Genomic DNA, 15,480 nt, shown 5'->3' with positions numbered 1-15,480 from the left:
GTGTAAACATTGATAAATGTCACCGGAGAGTCAGCCTGAACATCAAAACAAAGAAAAAAAAAACATCTCCACAGAGCCCAACAGTACCATTCTTATCACTTTACAACCAAGAGTTACTGATCCAGCCGACAAAAGGAAGAGCAAAAACAACAACTGGCTTTCAAGAAAAACAACCAGAAATATCGTCTTATCTGAAGAAGTGATTTCCACCGGAGTATAAGTACAGAACGTCGTGTAGGGATGAAGAGTACAGTGTGTAAAATGGCCAACATTTATTGCTGAAGTCAAAACTCGAAGTTTTAAGTTAGTTAAGTTTGTCCATTCTGAGCTATTGTAAAAACATAGAGGTCCAAAATGGCGGCCTTTGCGGAGCTGAGCAAAATTCACTCAGGAGTAACGACAACAGTTCATGCAATTGGGTGATTGTACACTTCTATTCTATTCTATTCTCACCAAATAAACATAATTCAGCATACATTTTACATTTACACTCGGATTTAGGACTTCTGTGTCCACACAGACCAGGAAAAAAAACAAATCTGAGTCACATCAACCGAAAAAAATTATTCAATATGAGTAACTTTAGCCAAGTCATGTGAACAACATAGCTTCATTTAGCAAAGAGTCAGTCAAGTGTGAGTTGAAGCCATTTATGTGAACGAGTGCAAAACTGAATTCTGGGCCCTTTCACTTTCTCTAGACTATTATAGTGTGTGATCAGCCCACGTCCCTCCCCCTGTGGGAACCCTATGCTGGGGGAAACTAGGGTGAGGGATTGTGGATGGTGTGTGTGTGTGTGGGGGGGGCTTCTTTATGCTGCCGGACACAGGGAGATAATGGCCATTCCTCCACAGCTGGCCCACACAATCAAAGAGTGAGGGGGCTCAGAGGATTCCAGCTTTAACCAGGCCATTGTCTGGGCTAATTACATCTGAATGCAAGACCCCAAGAACCCACCTCCCCCCTGACCAGAATCTGCACCGAATACCCCAAACAACCCTTTAGGGATGGGGCAGAGTGCACGGACATGGGGTGTACACACACAGGAACGCAGAGTGAGAGAAAGAAATATATAAACCCCGGACTCCTTCATTACCCCTAAACATAAGCACACAAGCAGACACACTCTTTCTCACACACTTGTTCATTAGCCATACACACTCTCATCCCCAGCAGGCTCTCATCAAAGTGTTCTCTCTCTCTCTCTCTCTCCCTCTCTCTCCCTCACAGTCATATGTGGCACTCAGCATTAGATCAGATCTCAGCTTGCTGCTCTCAGAAGAGATGAGGAGGTCTTAGAGGACTTAGGTTGAATAGAAAACACGCTGAAGAGCCTTTCCCCAGTGTTCCAACATAATCCCAATCTATACACTCCTTCTGCCCCGAACCGCCACCGCTCGGCTCCATCTGTAGCAAGAACTATAAAGGCGTGGCTCGGTACGATGCTTGAGTCCACGTTTTCATGTGCGATACCTATATCACAGCCTTAGGAATCTACTAATATTAGTATCAGTCTGATACAGTACTTTTTTACTAACTAAACTTATTTCAACCCTCAGAACACTTTACATTACATTTACATTACTATGTTTAAATGTATACAGAGGCTATAAGAATGCGCAATATAGAGTGTCTTATATTCTTTTTTTCAGCACAAACTAGACAATCTGATGGAAAAAATAAAAAATAAAACTATATAAACACACCTGAGCAAAAAGTGAGCAAAAAGTTTAAAATCGGCTCGTTTTTAAAGAAGTAATGAAAAAAGGTTTAATTCTGTGACTTCTGCACAATTATTGCTTCTTTATATCACTACTAAAAATGCAATAGAAAATGAATCATAACTTTTGATCAATAACAAATCAATAACAATATCGGAATGGCTCATGCCTACAAGGTGCAGGCCAATGTGAGCAGAGCACATGTCAAAATGTCCTGACGATATGGTTTCACAATATTCTGTTTGTTTCTGCACCCACATGCTGATGCATTGATTTCTTCTGGTTATGTTGTGTGCGTGTTTTGTCTGTGCATGTGCGTGTGATATAGAACGATCTCTTTGAGGCACTCGCTCGTGCTGAATATCGCAGGTGCAAACACGGCTCATGGGCCAAAATGTAAATTGTTTGCATCTAAGGTGTTGAACGCACGCCGCAGTCTGAACACAAGGTGAACCCGGAGCACGGATAGGGGTTTGAAGTATATGTTTTGGAGAGCATTTGCCGAGAGCGGTAAGGAATTTAAAGACAGTGGTGAACCGACCGTTGAAGTGTGAATGATGAAAGCGGTTGAACTGTCGTTTGCAGAGTAGGAGATGAAAGCAGTTGAAATGTCAGCCGGAGTTGAAGCACCAGAGATGGTGTGAGGGCAACAAGGAGAGTGGAAGTGAGTTGGTAGAAAAGAAGTGACTGTTGTGTTGAAAAGTAAAATATATATATATATATACATATACATACTGTGTGCAGGCTGGAAAGTGAACAGAAATTTCTGCTGGAGTTTGTGATAGTTGATGTTTGCACACTGTAAGTGATTGATGGATTAGGGGGCTTTAAGGTGCAGTTTACGTTTTTGAGGCGTTGACACACTGTCAGCGCTGACTCCACCGAGCGTGCCACTGTCTCCCAGAAACAGTCTGATACCTGGATGCCTGCTCTCCCTGAAAACATGACTGTCAGCATGTCAAAAAACACTTTTTATCCACTTAAGTAAAGACTCACATTGTTCCACCTACTTAACCCACAGTGTTTGCTGCCTTCCAGGGCAGGGAAGTGAATTTTGTAAAGTGTTCATAGTCCATATTGAGCTTAGTCAGACTAACATACCTGGATAATGCGATTCATAGTCCGATGACTTCTGCATGCTTGAGTCAGACTTGGTGTTCTGTGCCTGCACCAAAATGTCCTCCCCTGTCTTTGACCCGGACGTAGAAGGAGATGCCGTGTAAACTGCAGTGCTGTTGCCGGAAAAGAACAAAGAACAACACAATGAGATTTATGCGAAACATAGAGAATCACAGCGCGATCCATCTCGCCATCAATTTCACCGTTTCTGACGTAAAGATAAACAGAAAACTGAACCTATACACCCAGCTTATAGAGAGATACGGCACCACCTACGGAGTCAGACGTACACTCTGGAGCTCGATTAGAATGTTTTTAGCCTGCAGTTACACACATACTACTGCGTCATTTGGTAAGTTTTTGTCACTGTGGTAACAAAACACTGAAGTCACAAAACAACACATTTGACCTAACTGATGATCAACAACTCCTGTGTGCCGTGATGTAAAATTGATGAATTCCTCTCTGGACTTTAGTGTGCGAAGTGAGCAGTTTACAGAGTGACACCAACGTCAGTTTCTAGTAGTAAAAGGCTATTAAACAACAAGATAAAACAGTGCACATATTCTCCTGATACCCTAGACTTAAGCAGGCATAGATGTGACCAAATGAGTCTTCTGTTGAGTAGCTAAAACCTGTGTTGCTTCGTTTCCCTTCTCGCAGCCGCGTTTATGGTGTGAACAAGCATCTGTTTCTCAGGCTGGTTCTCAGCAATGACAGCACCCTGGTGGCAGTATCTCATACAATCACACTTAAAAACCAAAGCACAAAATACTTCTTTAAACGGAGTGATAAAGCCAAACCCGTGCAGCACTGAGGTTTCTCAAGATATATGGACTTAAATACCATTTTCCCTGGACACGTTTTACATTTTGCGAGTGTGACAGTGTCAGGGTTAGGAGGTCTCACTGGTGCTCAGTTTAGTGTTGATTTATTCTCTTTCTCCAATTTATTTCCCTTTTCGCCCCCATCTGCCTCCAGGAGGACAAATGGAGGAGAAATGGCGAGCCCACTATCCATCCCTCACATACATAAGCACTCGCACAAGCAGTGACAAATGTTTCCACCAGGAAATGCAGTCAAATTCATTTTTTTTCTGCACAGAACTGGCGAGCAAACGGGTGCACAAACACATACTCGGATACCTCCAAATGCCTCAAACAGCCAGGTTCTCAGTTTGCAGGGTTATTGTGCTGGCCCAATCAGAAAGGTGGCCATTCTGTGGAACTATAAATTCACAACTCTACCGAAGTCCCAAGGCACCATTGCTCCTATAAGACTTCCCATGTTGTCCCATATAACTGTCTTCAGAGGACCCATAAAGACATGAGGGGACGCTGCTACCTCTAGGTGAGTGGTCATAATTCATTACCAGGTGTTTTTACTGTGACATTGCTGTTGAGGTGCACAGATTCATCTTGTCTCCTGCTTTATTATGTCCTACACAAACTCCAGATAGGAGAAGCCTGAGTGCAGTCATATTTTAAAGGCGGCTTGCTGTCACATCCTGGTTTGCTGTTGAAAAAGGAGTGTGGAAGAGGGGTGTTTGAGCTTGTGGGTCCCCGGCTTAACACCTCACGTCACTTTTGCTTTGGGGTGTAATAACAAACCACTGCCTGCCTTTTTTTTAACCAAGTGGAAAAAAAGCACATCTGAGGCAGGGGAGCGAGGGACAGGAGGAGGGGCAGGTAGGTCGTTAAACCCACTTGAAAGCTCAGCGCCCTGATCGATAGTGTTGGGCCGAGGAGGGATTAAAATCAGTCTAAGTCTGTTCTAATCAATACTGATGGCTAACCCCGGGGTTAAAACTGGTGTAAATCTCCATATGTCCATATACAAGTCTGCACTATGGCCTACAGTACAGATAAATCTGCAGCTATCCATGCATATGGACACACAATGGCTTGCATGCGCACACAGTCGATATGAATGAGTGCGGCACAGGCCTTCACCGGCAGCGAATTTAGCTGTATCTATATGAATATACACTCTGGTGTCCAGTGTAGAGAAGGAGGCAGTAAATTTAGACTCATCAATGGAGATGACCAGAGAGTGTAAAGCGCTCATAAAATGTGTGTTTGAGTGTGTATTTTATGTGTGAGAGAAGTAAACAGTCGGGATAGATAGATAGATAGGTAGATAGATAGATAGATAGATAGATAGATAGATAGATAGATAGATAGATAGATAGATAGATAGATAGATAGATAGATAGATAGATAGATGTAGCAGTTAAGTGACAGTACATATATATAAAATTAAAAAGTGTCTGCAAATGAAGGACGAGAGAACAACAGAGAGCTGACACACATGATTGACTGTCTCACACCTTAATGCCGGAAGCCTTCTTCTCCACTTGGATTGATTTTACAAACTCACGTCTTGCGTATCAATTACCAATACTGATCAGTGAAGCCATGGAAAGACAAGAGCAGGAGGGGGAGACAAAACTGTTGCACATCTATATCCTGGTCAGCTAATTCCTCCAGTATGGAGGTTCACGTCTCTTTCTTGAATGGTTATCTGTTTCCTCTAATCGTCGGGGACAGATTTCTGAGCACAGAACAGGTCTGAGGTGAAAGGGATAATGCTACAGGAGCAGTTTTACATTTTTGGGAAACATGACCATTTGCAGTGTTAAATGGAAAATATCAACGGCGCTCCTGTGGCTGTGCAGTGAATACGCAGTTACCTTAAGTCGTCGTAGCAGCACAGCGATTAGAAATGAGGAAACAGCTGGCTCCTGGTGAGAATGTAAATATGCATAGATATGCATATGCACTGTACTTCAGCTGTTGGCTGCATATCGTGCCAATATTTAACAATAATACAGTAATAATAAATGGTTGTTTTCAATACATTTTTAATACACTTAATCTCTTTACAACAACTCTGCCTCAGCCAAAATCCTCTCCATTTGCCTTTACCTGGATGTCAAAAAACCACATTTTTGTTTTCACCTTTCAGCTCCACAAGCCTCCTCACTACAGTCTCTCATGTTTGTGTGCACAGCGTTGTCCTTGTGGTGAAATGAAGAAGCAAAGCGATCAATTGGCCACGCTGATGACTCACTGTGGTGTAAACACTAGTTGTTAAATTGGTCAATTACGAATCAGAGCAGGGGGCAAAAGGTGGATTCACCTGTTCTGGACACGACCTGAAACGAAGACAAGAGACAATGAAGGTATTTAGGGAGACGAGGAGGACAGTGAAAACATTTGTTAGTGTGAAACTGCCGAGTACTTCCTGTTACTCTTATAATAATTTTACAAAGAATATGCAGACAAGCTACTGCTCACTTTTATTTTATTTTACTGCCCATATTCTACTTTATAAATTGACATCTTGTTAAACACTGATATTTAAACACACAGATTAAATAAGAATACGCATCGTCCTATAACTACATCCAATATTATTTCATTTACATGTATATTTCTTTCTTTTATGACTGCTTTAAACATCCCACAGTGCATACTTTTAGATGTTCATTTTAGATCATTCACAAATCACACACGCAAGTCTACACACGCTGACGAGTGAATGAGAGTTGACACTGATGAAGACGTAAGCTGGAGAAAATGGGAAACAGTTTCCTAAATGCCCGTTCAATTAATTCCGTTTTACATATCAAAACTCACTCTCTAACTTTATCAAACATCAAGGTCAAGGTCACAGCAGAGACGCTGCACGGCTCGACTCAAAAGCCATGACGGCATTCAAAAAAATCTAGTCCTGAAACGGAGCCAAGATGAACGTCCAGGGATCGAACCAAGATGGATGAGGCAGAGACCCGAGGGAGCAATAGCGGTTGTTTTCAGTGTAGTAATCAAACTAATCTCTGTCTTGTTCTCTTACTTGTTTTATGTCTCCAACAAACAAGCACAAGTCTGTCTTTCTTATCAAGACTTTTTTTTTCCACCTTCTTGAAATTTGTTCTCACTTAGCGGTGACAGCTTTTGGGACATTAGAGAGTCTTTCCTGTCGTTACTATGGGATACAGATGTGCACAAGTTCATTACAGTGTCTCTCAGTATGTGGAATCTGTGTTCCTCGTAATGAACAAACACATTCACCTTCAAATACAAAACCACAGAAGGTGGAGTATAATGTGCCAAAAAGCAGACATTTCTACAGCTGTGTGTGTTATTAGCCTATACATAAAGACAGTTATACACACACACACACATATATATATAGATATATACAGTATATTCCCCTTCTCTAATTATATGAATGACACATGCAAATGCTGCTTTCATAAAAAAAAAAAAGGAAGACTGCTTTTACACTCTTTCTTTCATGCATATTGAATGTGTTTCTGCAATTGAAGAGCATAATTCAGGGCGGAGGGAAAAACAGAGGAACTACTCTTGGAGGCAGCCTCGCCAATTAATTTGCTGCCACGGATCTCAAAGCCTCACTGGTGAGGTGCTAGGCTACATACCAGTCGGCTAATTTGTGTAGCAGGTCCGTATTAAATATATGCATGAAGCTAATTCAGTTAGTGCCGTAGCCCCCGTAGCTGTGGTGAGCGCAGCGCTAGCTCCCATTAGCGGTGTCTCTGCCTCCAGTGGAAATCAACAGAAGTCGAGGGCAATGCCGCTTTTTTCTTTTTATTATTTCTTTTGCATAAAGCAAACAAAATTAAATTTGCTTTGCTAAATCAAAGTCTACAGCCAAATTGGGACTCTCTCTATCCCTCTCTCTTTCTCTCTCCCCCGCTGTCTCTCCCTCTCTGTATGTCCAGCCGTCTGTCTTGTTCTCTCTCTCTGAGGGATAAATTACTCCAGAATCATAAAAGAGTGCAAAAAAAAACATTACACAGAGAGAGAGAGAGAGAGAGAGAGGAAAAGAGAGATTTTAGTCAAGTGGGATTCCCCCTCCCAAACAATCCCAGCATGCTCTGGCGTACTGAGACGTTGATGTATGTGTCTGTCTGAGCGTGTTTCTCTCTGTCTTTGGTTTGTACGACGCACGGATTTATAATATTTCGCGTGTTTCGATCTCACAGGAATATTTTCAACGTGTTTGCACCAAAACCTCCTCCTCCTCCTCCGGCAGACCCAAGACAAACAGCATTTGCCACATTGCTGAGACTGCATGGGCTTTGTGGGGGGGGGTTCAATCCCCCACTACATTAGTCTACAAGGCTGAGGTGTCCCTGAGCAAAGTTGCTCCTGGTGGCAACATGTGAACACTTATGAATGTGTGATACAAGAAGCTGCTGCTGCTGCTGCTGCTGCACATAGACGCACACATCTATATGTACAAATCAGAATCACAAATACTTTTGTAATCCTCAAGGGGAATTAGGTAACGAGTGATTGATGGGTGAATGGCAAACCTGTGAGGGTAAAGTGCTTGTAGGGGCTCATCAAGACCACATAAGTGCTGTATTAATGCAGACAACAGGAAGAGATATTATCTCCAGTTAGAGCTGAACGTGTATGAGTGTATTTCTTGATTATTTCATGTCAGATTCAGTGAATTTAAGAGCAATAGAGAGAGATTTGTGTCCGTGCATGTGTGTGCGTGCGTGTGTGAAAGAGAGACAAGGAGTGAGAGCTGCTTGCAGTATACTGCAGAGCTGGTCTTAAAAAAATAAAAAGAAAGAAGAGGGAGGGGGTTGGGTGTAATGGCTGTTCCTATTGAACTTGACCTGGGCCAGATCAATGTATGTGTTAGTGTTTATGTGTGTGAGAAATAATCCCTGGTGCGTGTGTGTGTGTGTGTGTGTGTGTGTGCGTGCACCCGCGAGTGTGAACGCGTGCTGCCAGATCAATGTGTCTCCGTGTGCCACGGAATGAGAGAGCACACTGATTACCCAGGGGTGGCGGGAGGAAGGAGGAGGAGGAGGAGGAGGAGGAAGAGAGGGGCAATGGGAGGGATGAGAGGATGGAGGAAGAGGATGATGATACAGCAGGGGAGGGAGCGAGGGAGGGAGGGATGGAGGAGAGGGAGCGGGTGATGAGATTGAGCAGAGGACAGAGCTGAGACCAGGATCAGGAGAGAAGCTCAGCTCATTTCATTTTCATTTTCCCTTCATTTCACTGCGAGCTGAGCCGTGTGCTGGGGCATTCCACATGGATGGGGTGCCAAAATTTAGATCCGCAGCCAGATGGCATAGATCAGTCGGGGAAATAGCAACACAATCTAAATGGAATGGGATAGTCGGAGGTCAATGGTCCATGCTCCTTTTCTTTCTGTCTTCCCCTGTTCACACACACACACACACCTGAACACTGATAAACGCAGCACTAACACAACACGGCCACACGCACAAGTGCTTCTGTTTGTGAAGATAGACACAAACCCTGCAGGCCTCAAGGCCAATGACGATAATTCTTTAGGTGTGCATGAAGACGTTTGCGCTCTCACTGTGTCCTCGCCGACGTGTCCCGCTTTGCTTTTTTTTTGATGTTTTTATCGTTTAGAATATGAAGGACTATGACCCAATCCTCGGCACTGCAGGGGCTCCTCTCATCTCTCCCTCGCTCTCAGTGTATTTCCAGTCACTAAAGCAGTTCTGTTTGTAAACCCCTGCCCATGTCCAATCAGCACGTAGCCAGTGTGAAGGCTGTGTGTGTGTGTGTGTGTGTGTGTGAGGGAGAGAGAGAGAGAGAGAGGGATGAATGGAGATGGGAGGTGTTCCTCCCTCTGAAGAGCTGTATTTCATCTGTGATGTATTGTGTGTGTGTGTGTGTATCTGGAGCCCGTGAGAGTTGTGCACATCATCCCAATCTGCAACAGTGTGTGTGTGTGTGTGTGTGTGTGTGAATGACAGAGTCCAGGGACAGTTGGAAAACGTTTGCCAATATTCCTCAAGTTGTGGGAGAATATTAATTGTTTTTTTTCCAGGGCGGCGGCGTCAAGAGAAAGAAAAGGAGAACGTTCTCGTCTTCACACCAAATCTACTCGAGTGCAAAGTTTCACACTGCAACGCTGTTATTTTCAGGGGTAGGTTGGGGCTCTACTGTGCCATACATGATTTTGACCTTGATGATAAGAGGGACATTCATATTATATTTGAAAATGAATCATTATCTGACTTTAGGGTTCTAAGCCTAAAACACGCAGTAGCAAATAACTCATTTAACATACTAGTACTGTCGTTTATTGTTGCTATTATTGTTGTTGCCATAACCATGTTTTTTTAATAAAACTATGAATTTGTTAGGTGTAAATTAGCTTAACCTTCACCCCATTCAATTAACCATTAACTAATGAAGTTGATATTCTGTCTTCACATGTATTTTAGTCTTTTTTTTTTGGCAAATGAATGAAAATCAAATATGCTGCCAACCCCCCCCATGCCTTGCAAGCAGAGATGGGTTGTGATAGAGAGAGAAAAAAACGGGTTATACTTTTCCGTTTTGCAAATCGATGTCACAAAGGAGGAAGGAGATGTTGGGCTTGAGAATTTATGAGAAGATTATTAAAATTTTAGGGGCCTAAAACAACTTCTGCCAAAGTACTCGTAAACTCAAATTATTACTGAACCAAGTGAAAATTAATAGAACACTGATGGCTCCGTGCAATATCCTTAAAATTCTTAACGCTAAAATCCTACAATAAATCATTGAGGAAATGATTCAGAGGGTGAAAATACTTCTATGTGACTGTGAAAACACTTTTTGTTGATCGGGGAATCGTTTGAACGTATTGAAGCAACATACAAGTGTGTGTTTTTGCTGCACACACACACGTGTAGACGTGCACACCTTCCTCCCTCTCACCTCTGTCAGTGTCTCTACCTCAGGATGAAATTGCATTGCTGAGTTGACCCCAACTGACACGAGGCAAGCGCCATTGATTTTTATTGAAACTTGAGCCATCGATACTGAAATTGCTTTTGATTTGCGTCTGTGTTTGTGCGTCCGCGTGTTTGTTTCCCCCCCACTGAGCGGCACAGTGATTGTCACGTCGGTCATCTCCTGGTCATAATTCGAGTTGTGGCACTCTTACTCGCTAATAAACCTCATACCTCACAAATTACACTCGGGAAACAATTTCACTTTATACAAATTACAATCAGATATTCACAAAAAATTAAATTGGCCTGGGATCCGGGGTGAAAAAGCTATTATGCGAAAGAATCTAAAATGGAATTTGGGATATTAAGGATAATATTTAGAGGCTGTGTAATTATTTATTTTTGGTCAACAGATTAATTTGCCCCTTTATTAAATTTCCAAACAAAATTGGGTTGCAAAGTTAATTTCTTGACAATGGAAACAGCAGCTGATAGCACTCAAAAATAAAAAGAATTTCTTCAATAACAGACATAGATTTGTAAATCTTCTCATTTCCATTCTGGGGCATTCTGACAACAGATGGCAGAACAAAGGTTAGGCTGTTTAAAAAAATATCTTCGTGTCTCAAGTTATCATCTGCAGATGTATTTGGTTGTTTTTATATAAACAGTTACTGTTATAACACTGCCAAATTAAATGACTTGATTGTTACAACTTGTCTTCAATGTTAATGCTTTGAAAAAACATTATATTACTACGTGTTTTTATAACATATGTTATGAATATGAATTTATAATTGCATCTCGCTAATTACACATTTTAATTTTATTTTCCTTATACTCACACTTGCTTGTATCACTGTTGCATGGTTACATACCGTATGAAACGTGTGTCTCTGGGAATCACACCTGACGGCAAACAAAAATACCCCCACACCCCATAATTCCATATACACACACACACACACACACACACATGCTCTGTGACCTCAGGTGCTACCAGCACACTCTCATACACTCTCAGTTGACTGATGAAATCCAGTGTGGGGAGGCTGCGGTGGTGCATACTGATGCCCAGCCAAGAGCTCCCTGCTGGGCTTAACTTGATCCCGATGCTCCCCTAGATGGCTTTGCAACTCTGGAGATCTCTTCAGTGGTTAACTGACACACACACACACACACACACACACACACACACACACACGGGTTTGTGTTTTAAAGGTAGGGTTGCAGATCCTGGATAAACTTTCCTTCCGAAGCTACGCCTCCAGAGCACAGGAGCGCTCAGCAAAAAAAACGGGTTCACAAGCGGTACTTGACGTTATGCTTTTTTTTGATACTTAAAAACAACAAATACTCTCAAAAGATCACAAAGACATAAAGTTAGCCTACCTGTCCAGTAGAAACAGGCTTTCAGTTGTCGCCACCGTCCAAACGCAGCAGCACCGATGTTCCCTCTGGTCTTGGATCGCTCTGCATCAGCCCTTTTCTTGCCAGTAGCTTTTCCAAAAAGCTGCATCTGTCTTGTGTCTCGTTGAATATTTAGCAAGCTAGCACAAGCTCGGGCGTTGTCTTCTGGACATGCACTATTAGTACACAAAGAGGGGTACGTGCATAGGCGGAAGTGCAGATAGCAGTTTGCATCACGATCCAATTAAATTCATCAGGCCGTTCACTATGATTGGATGGTGTTTTTACAGACCGGTCCGTTCCACAGGTGACACTGACATTTTTTCATTTTTGTGGCAAGGCATTCATTCATGGGTTACAATCGGGGTGTGAAGAGGATTTTAAGCAATACAGTAAAAAAAAACTCCATGATCAATGATCTCCAAATCTACCTTTAATGGAGCCAGGTTTTGGTCTTCATGAGGACTACCGGTCCTGACAAGGCCAGTGTTTATGCTGAGAAAAGGTCTCAAAGAGGTAATGAATACAAGAAACACACACACACACACACACACTCCCCTATATTTCATGAGGCTGAATTTGGCTTTCAGCCCACAGCTGCAATTCACTGTCACCACAAAACAAAGCACAGTGACCTGTGTGTGTTTCCACATATACTGTGTGTAAGTGTGTGTGTGTGTGAGAAGCTGTCAGTGCAGCTCTGGCTGGGACACTCACTCTTTCTTGCTCTAACACATGCTGATAGACGCTCATATTTCCTGTGGTAACAAGCGTGAAAATGGCCTCATAAATCCAAAGTGGTTTTACAGAGACCACATCAGTGGCCTAAAGGAGATGTATTATGTAAATAAAACAACACGCCATCATCAGTAATACTGGCTTGCCACCAGATCATAATGGCTCAGTGGGAGACTTTTAGTGGCATACAGCAACAGTTCGATTAGATGTGTTTATGTGTGTTTGTGTGTGTGTTCAAAATCCCACACAGTCCCGCGCCTTTGCGACATAATTTGACGTTCCATCATAAGTTTCTATCCCAGCAGAGCATGGTGTGGCTCTCAGCAGCCTGACATGGTCCAGTGGTTTGTCGGCAGTGCACACGGGGAAGGAAGGCAGGACCAATATCCACTTCCTTGTTGGTGTCACACACACAACAGTCACACTGTGTATTAACGGTGAAGGAATGAGGATGTGTGTGTCTGTGTGTGTGTGTGTGTGTGTGTGTGTGCACACAAACCTTAAAACAGACCTGGTGTTTAATGTGTGCTGGAGCGGTGCTTTGATACGCAACACAGCAGAGACTCACATATTCAGTCATTCACACACACACGCACACGCGCGCCCTCACGGCTTGCCTAGCTGCGACCCCTGATGGATTGGCTGCACTCCCACAGTGACAGACGAGCGATGGATGGAGAGCTGAGAAGATGAAGGCAAGAAAAGGATGGAGGTGTGTGTGTTTGTGTGTGTGTTGGAGGAGAGGGAAAAAAGGCTGAGTGCAGTGGTCTTGGTGCCAGAGAGGATCTTACATGGGGCCAAGCAGATCATTTCCTCCTCGGCAGCACGTGTCATTTCCTCTAAACAAACAGCTCTTCTGTGAACAGGAGAGGCAGGAGACCTGGCCCGTCAATCACCCTCCCTCCTCACCTCCAGCTCCCTCCGTCCTCTGTCTCCTCTGTGAGCCTGTATATGCTGTGTGTGCCTATAGGAAAACCACAGACGTAAGTAGTAAGTACTGCGATTTGTTTTAAACCATAAACATAATCTATTTTATCCTTCAAGCTGAAGGTAGAAATATAACATTCATCAATAAGTACTGTACTTGTTCTGTACTCATCACCTGAAAACAGGTGTGTATTTTTGAGTGGATCTGGAGTTGTCCTCTGAGAAATGAACACCTGGTGATGTCATGGTGATGTCGTCAGAGAGTTTTTTTTTCTCAGACTCAGCCTGAGGAGTTGAATGCTAAACAGGTAATGTCCTGCCTCTAAAGCAGAGGTCTCAAACCCGCGGCCCGCCACTTCATTATAAGTCACAATGGGCTATTTCTGTTATATCTATTCCTGCATTCATTTTGCATCATAAACACATTTGTATTGTGATCAATTTGTCGTTCCATGTCAAAACAAACACTTTTACAATGTGAAGTTAAATCAAATTAGAACAGGACAAAAATGTCAAACGTGTGCATTTTTTAAGCATTAAAAAAAGAATATCTCTGTCGCTATTGTGTGTGGGTTTTTTTTTTAATTATCTGACACATCTCCCATTTCCTTGGAGGCAAAACATTAAATCACAGTAACAACATTCTCAAATACAGGCAAACCCTGTTCTTCAGGAGATTACTGTGTGTGACATTTTTCGCTGTCTCATTTAGAATAATCACAGCAATGACGTCTTTAATCATCAGGTGTAGAAGAAGCACTTTAAATGTGACCGTGCTTTGTGAAAAAAGTTACAAACCAAACCTTTAATGAATCAAAGTTGCCGTGTCGTGATGCTGTAGTGATGAAGACATTGGTCCCATGTCTTTTGTCCTGATGTGTCCCGACCTGTCAACGCTTGAATCAATAATGGAAATAATTATTATTTCCGGGCCCCTATATAAACCCCAAACACTGCATATGCAAATGTGTGTGTGTGTGTGCGCGCCTTTGTGAGCCTTTATACGTGCGTTTAAAGAACTTCCACACGAGTGCTGAGACCTCCTGTCGTTCCTGCAGTGAACAGCCATGTTGGACATTGTGTCAGACATAATTTGTGTTTTCCAACCAGGAGTGTGTTGTGTGTACAAACCACCAATTACGCTCGCACCTAATTACACACTTAAAGACGTAATTAGGCCTGTCTGTTCCATTGCTACACAAAGTGATATCACGCGGCACAACCGAGACACTGTGTGCTGGGAGAAGGTTCACCCATGGAAAGCCAAGCGCGCATACATGCATTTTAATTAACACATTAATCGTGCACACTTTACATATAGGCAAGACAACTGGGGAGCAAACATAAATGGCTGTTAATGGATTTATGTAGCACAGGTTGAGAGAGCTCGTGCTGCAGGTTGAGAAACTAGCCGCAAATGAAAAAAATACAGTAAAACATCATAAGTTATGTCATATTTGTAAATAAATATCCAGTCATCAGCTATACTCGTGTTTAAGGCTCAACGATATATTGTTTTAATAATGCAATCAGAAAATAATGCAGCATGTTTGGTTTCACTCTTTGTGATTTGATTTATGCTAAACCATGCCTTTAAGCTGTCGTCCTTACACTCTCGGATTTACAGCAGACGAGTTAATATTTGATGTTACATCATGTGGTGATGCTTTGTCATGTTTTACATCTACTAAAGTGGGAATGTTGAACAAAAAATGATCACAAAACAAATTGTAATAGTGATGTCGGTCAGAAAACTCACAAACAGATATTTTCCCCAAATGGTTCAGCCCTACAGTTGTTCCTTTCTGT

This window comes from Solea senegalensis, linkage group LG17, assembly GCF_019176455.1.
Source record: "Solea senegalensis isolate Sse05_10M linkage group LG17, IFAPA_SoseM_1, whole genome shotgun sequence".
Taxonomy (NCBI): Eukaryota; Metazoa; Chordata; class Actinopteri; order Pleuronectiformes; family Soleidae; genus Solea; species Solea senegalensis.
This window is presented reverse-complemented; position numbering follows the sequence as displayed.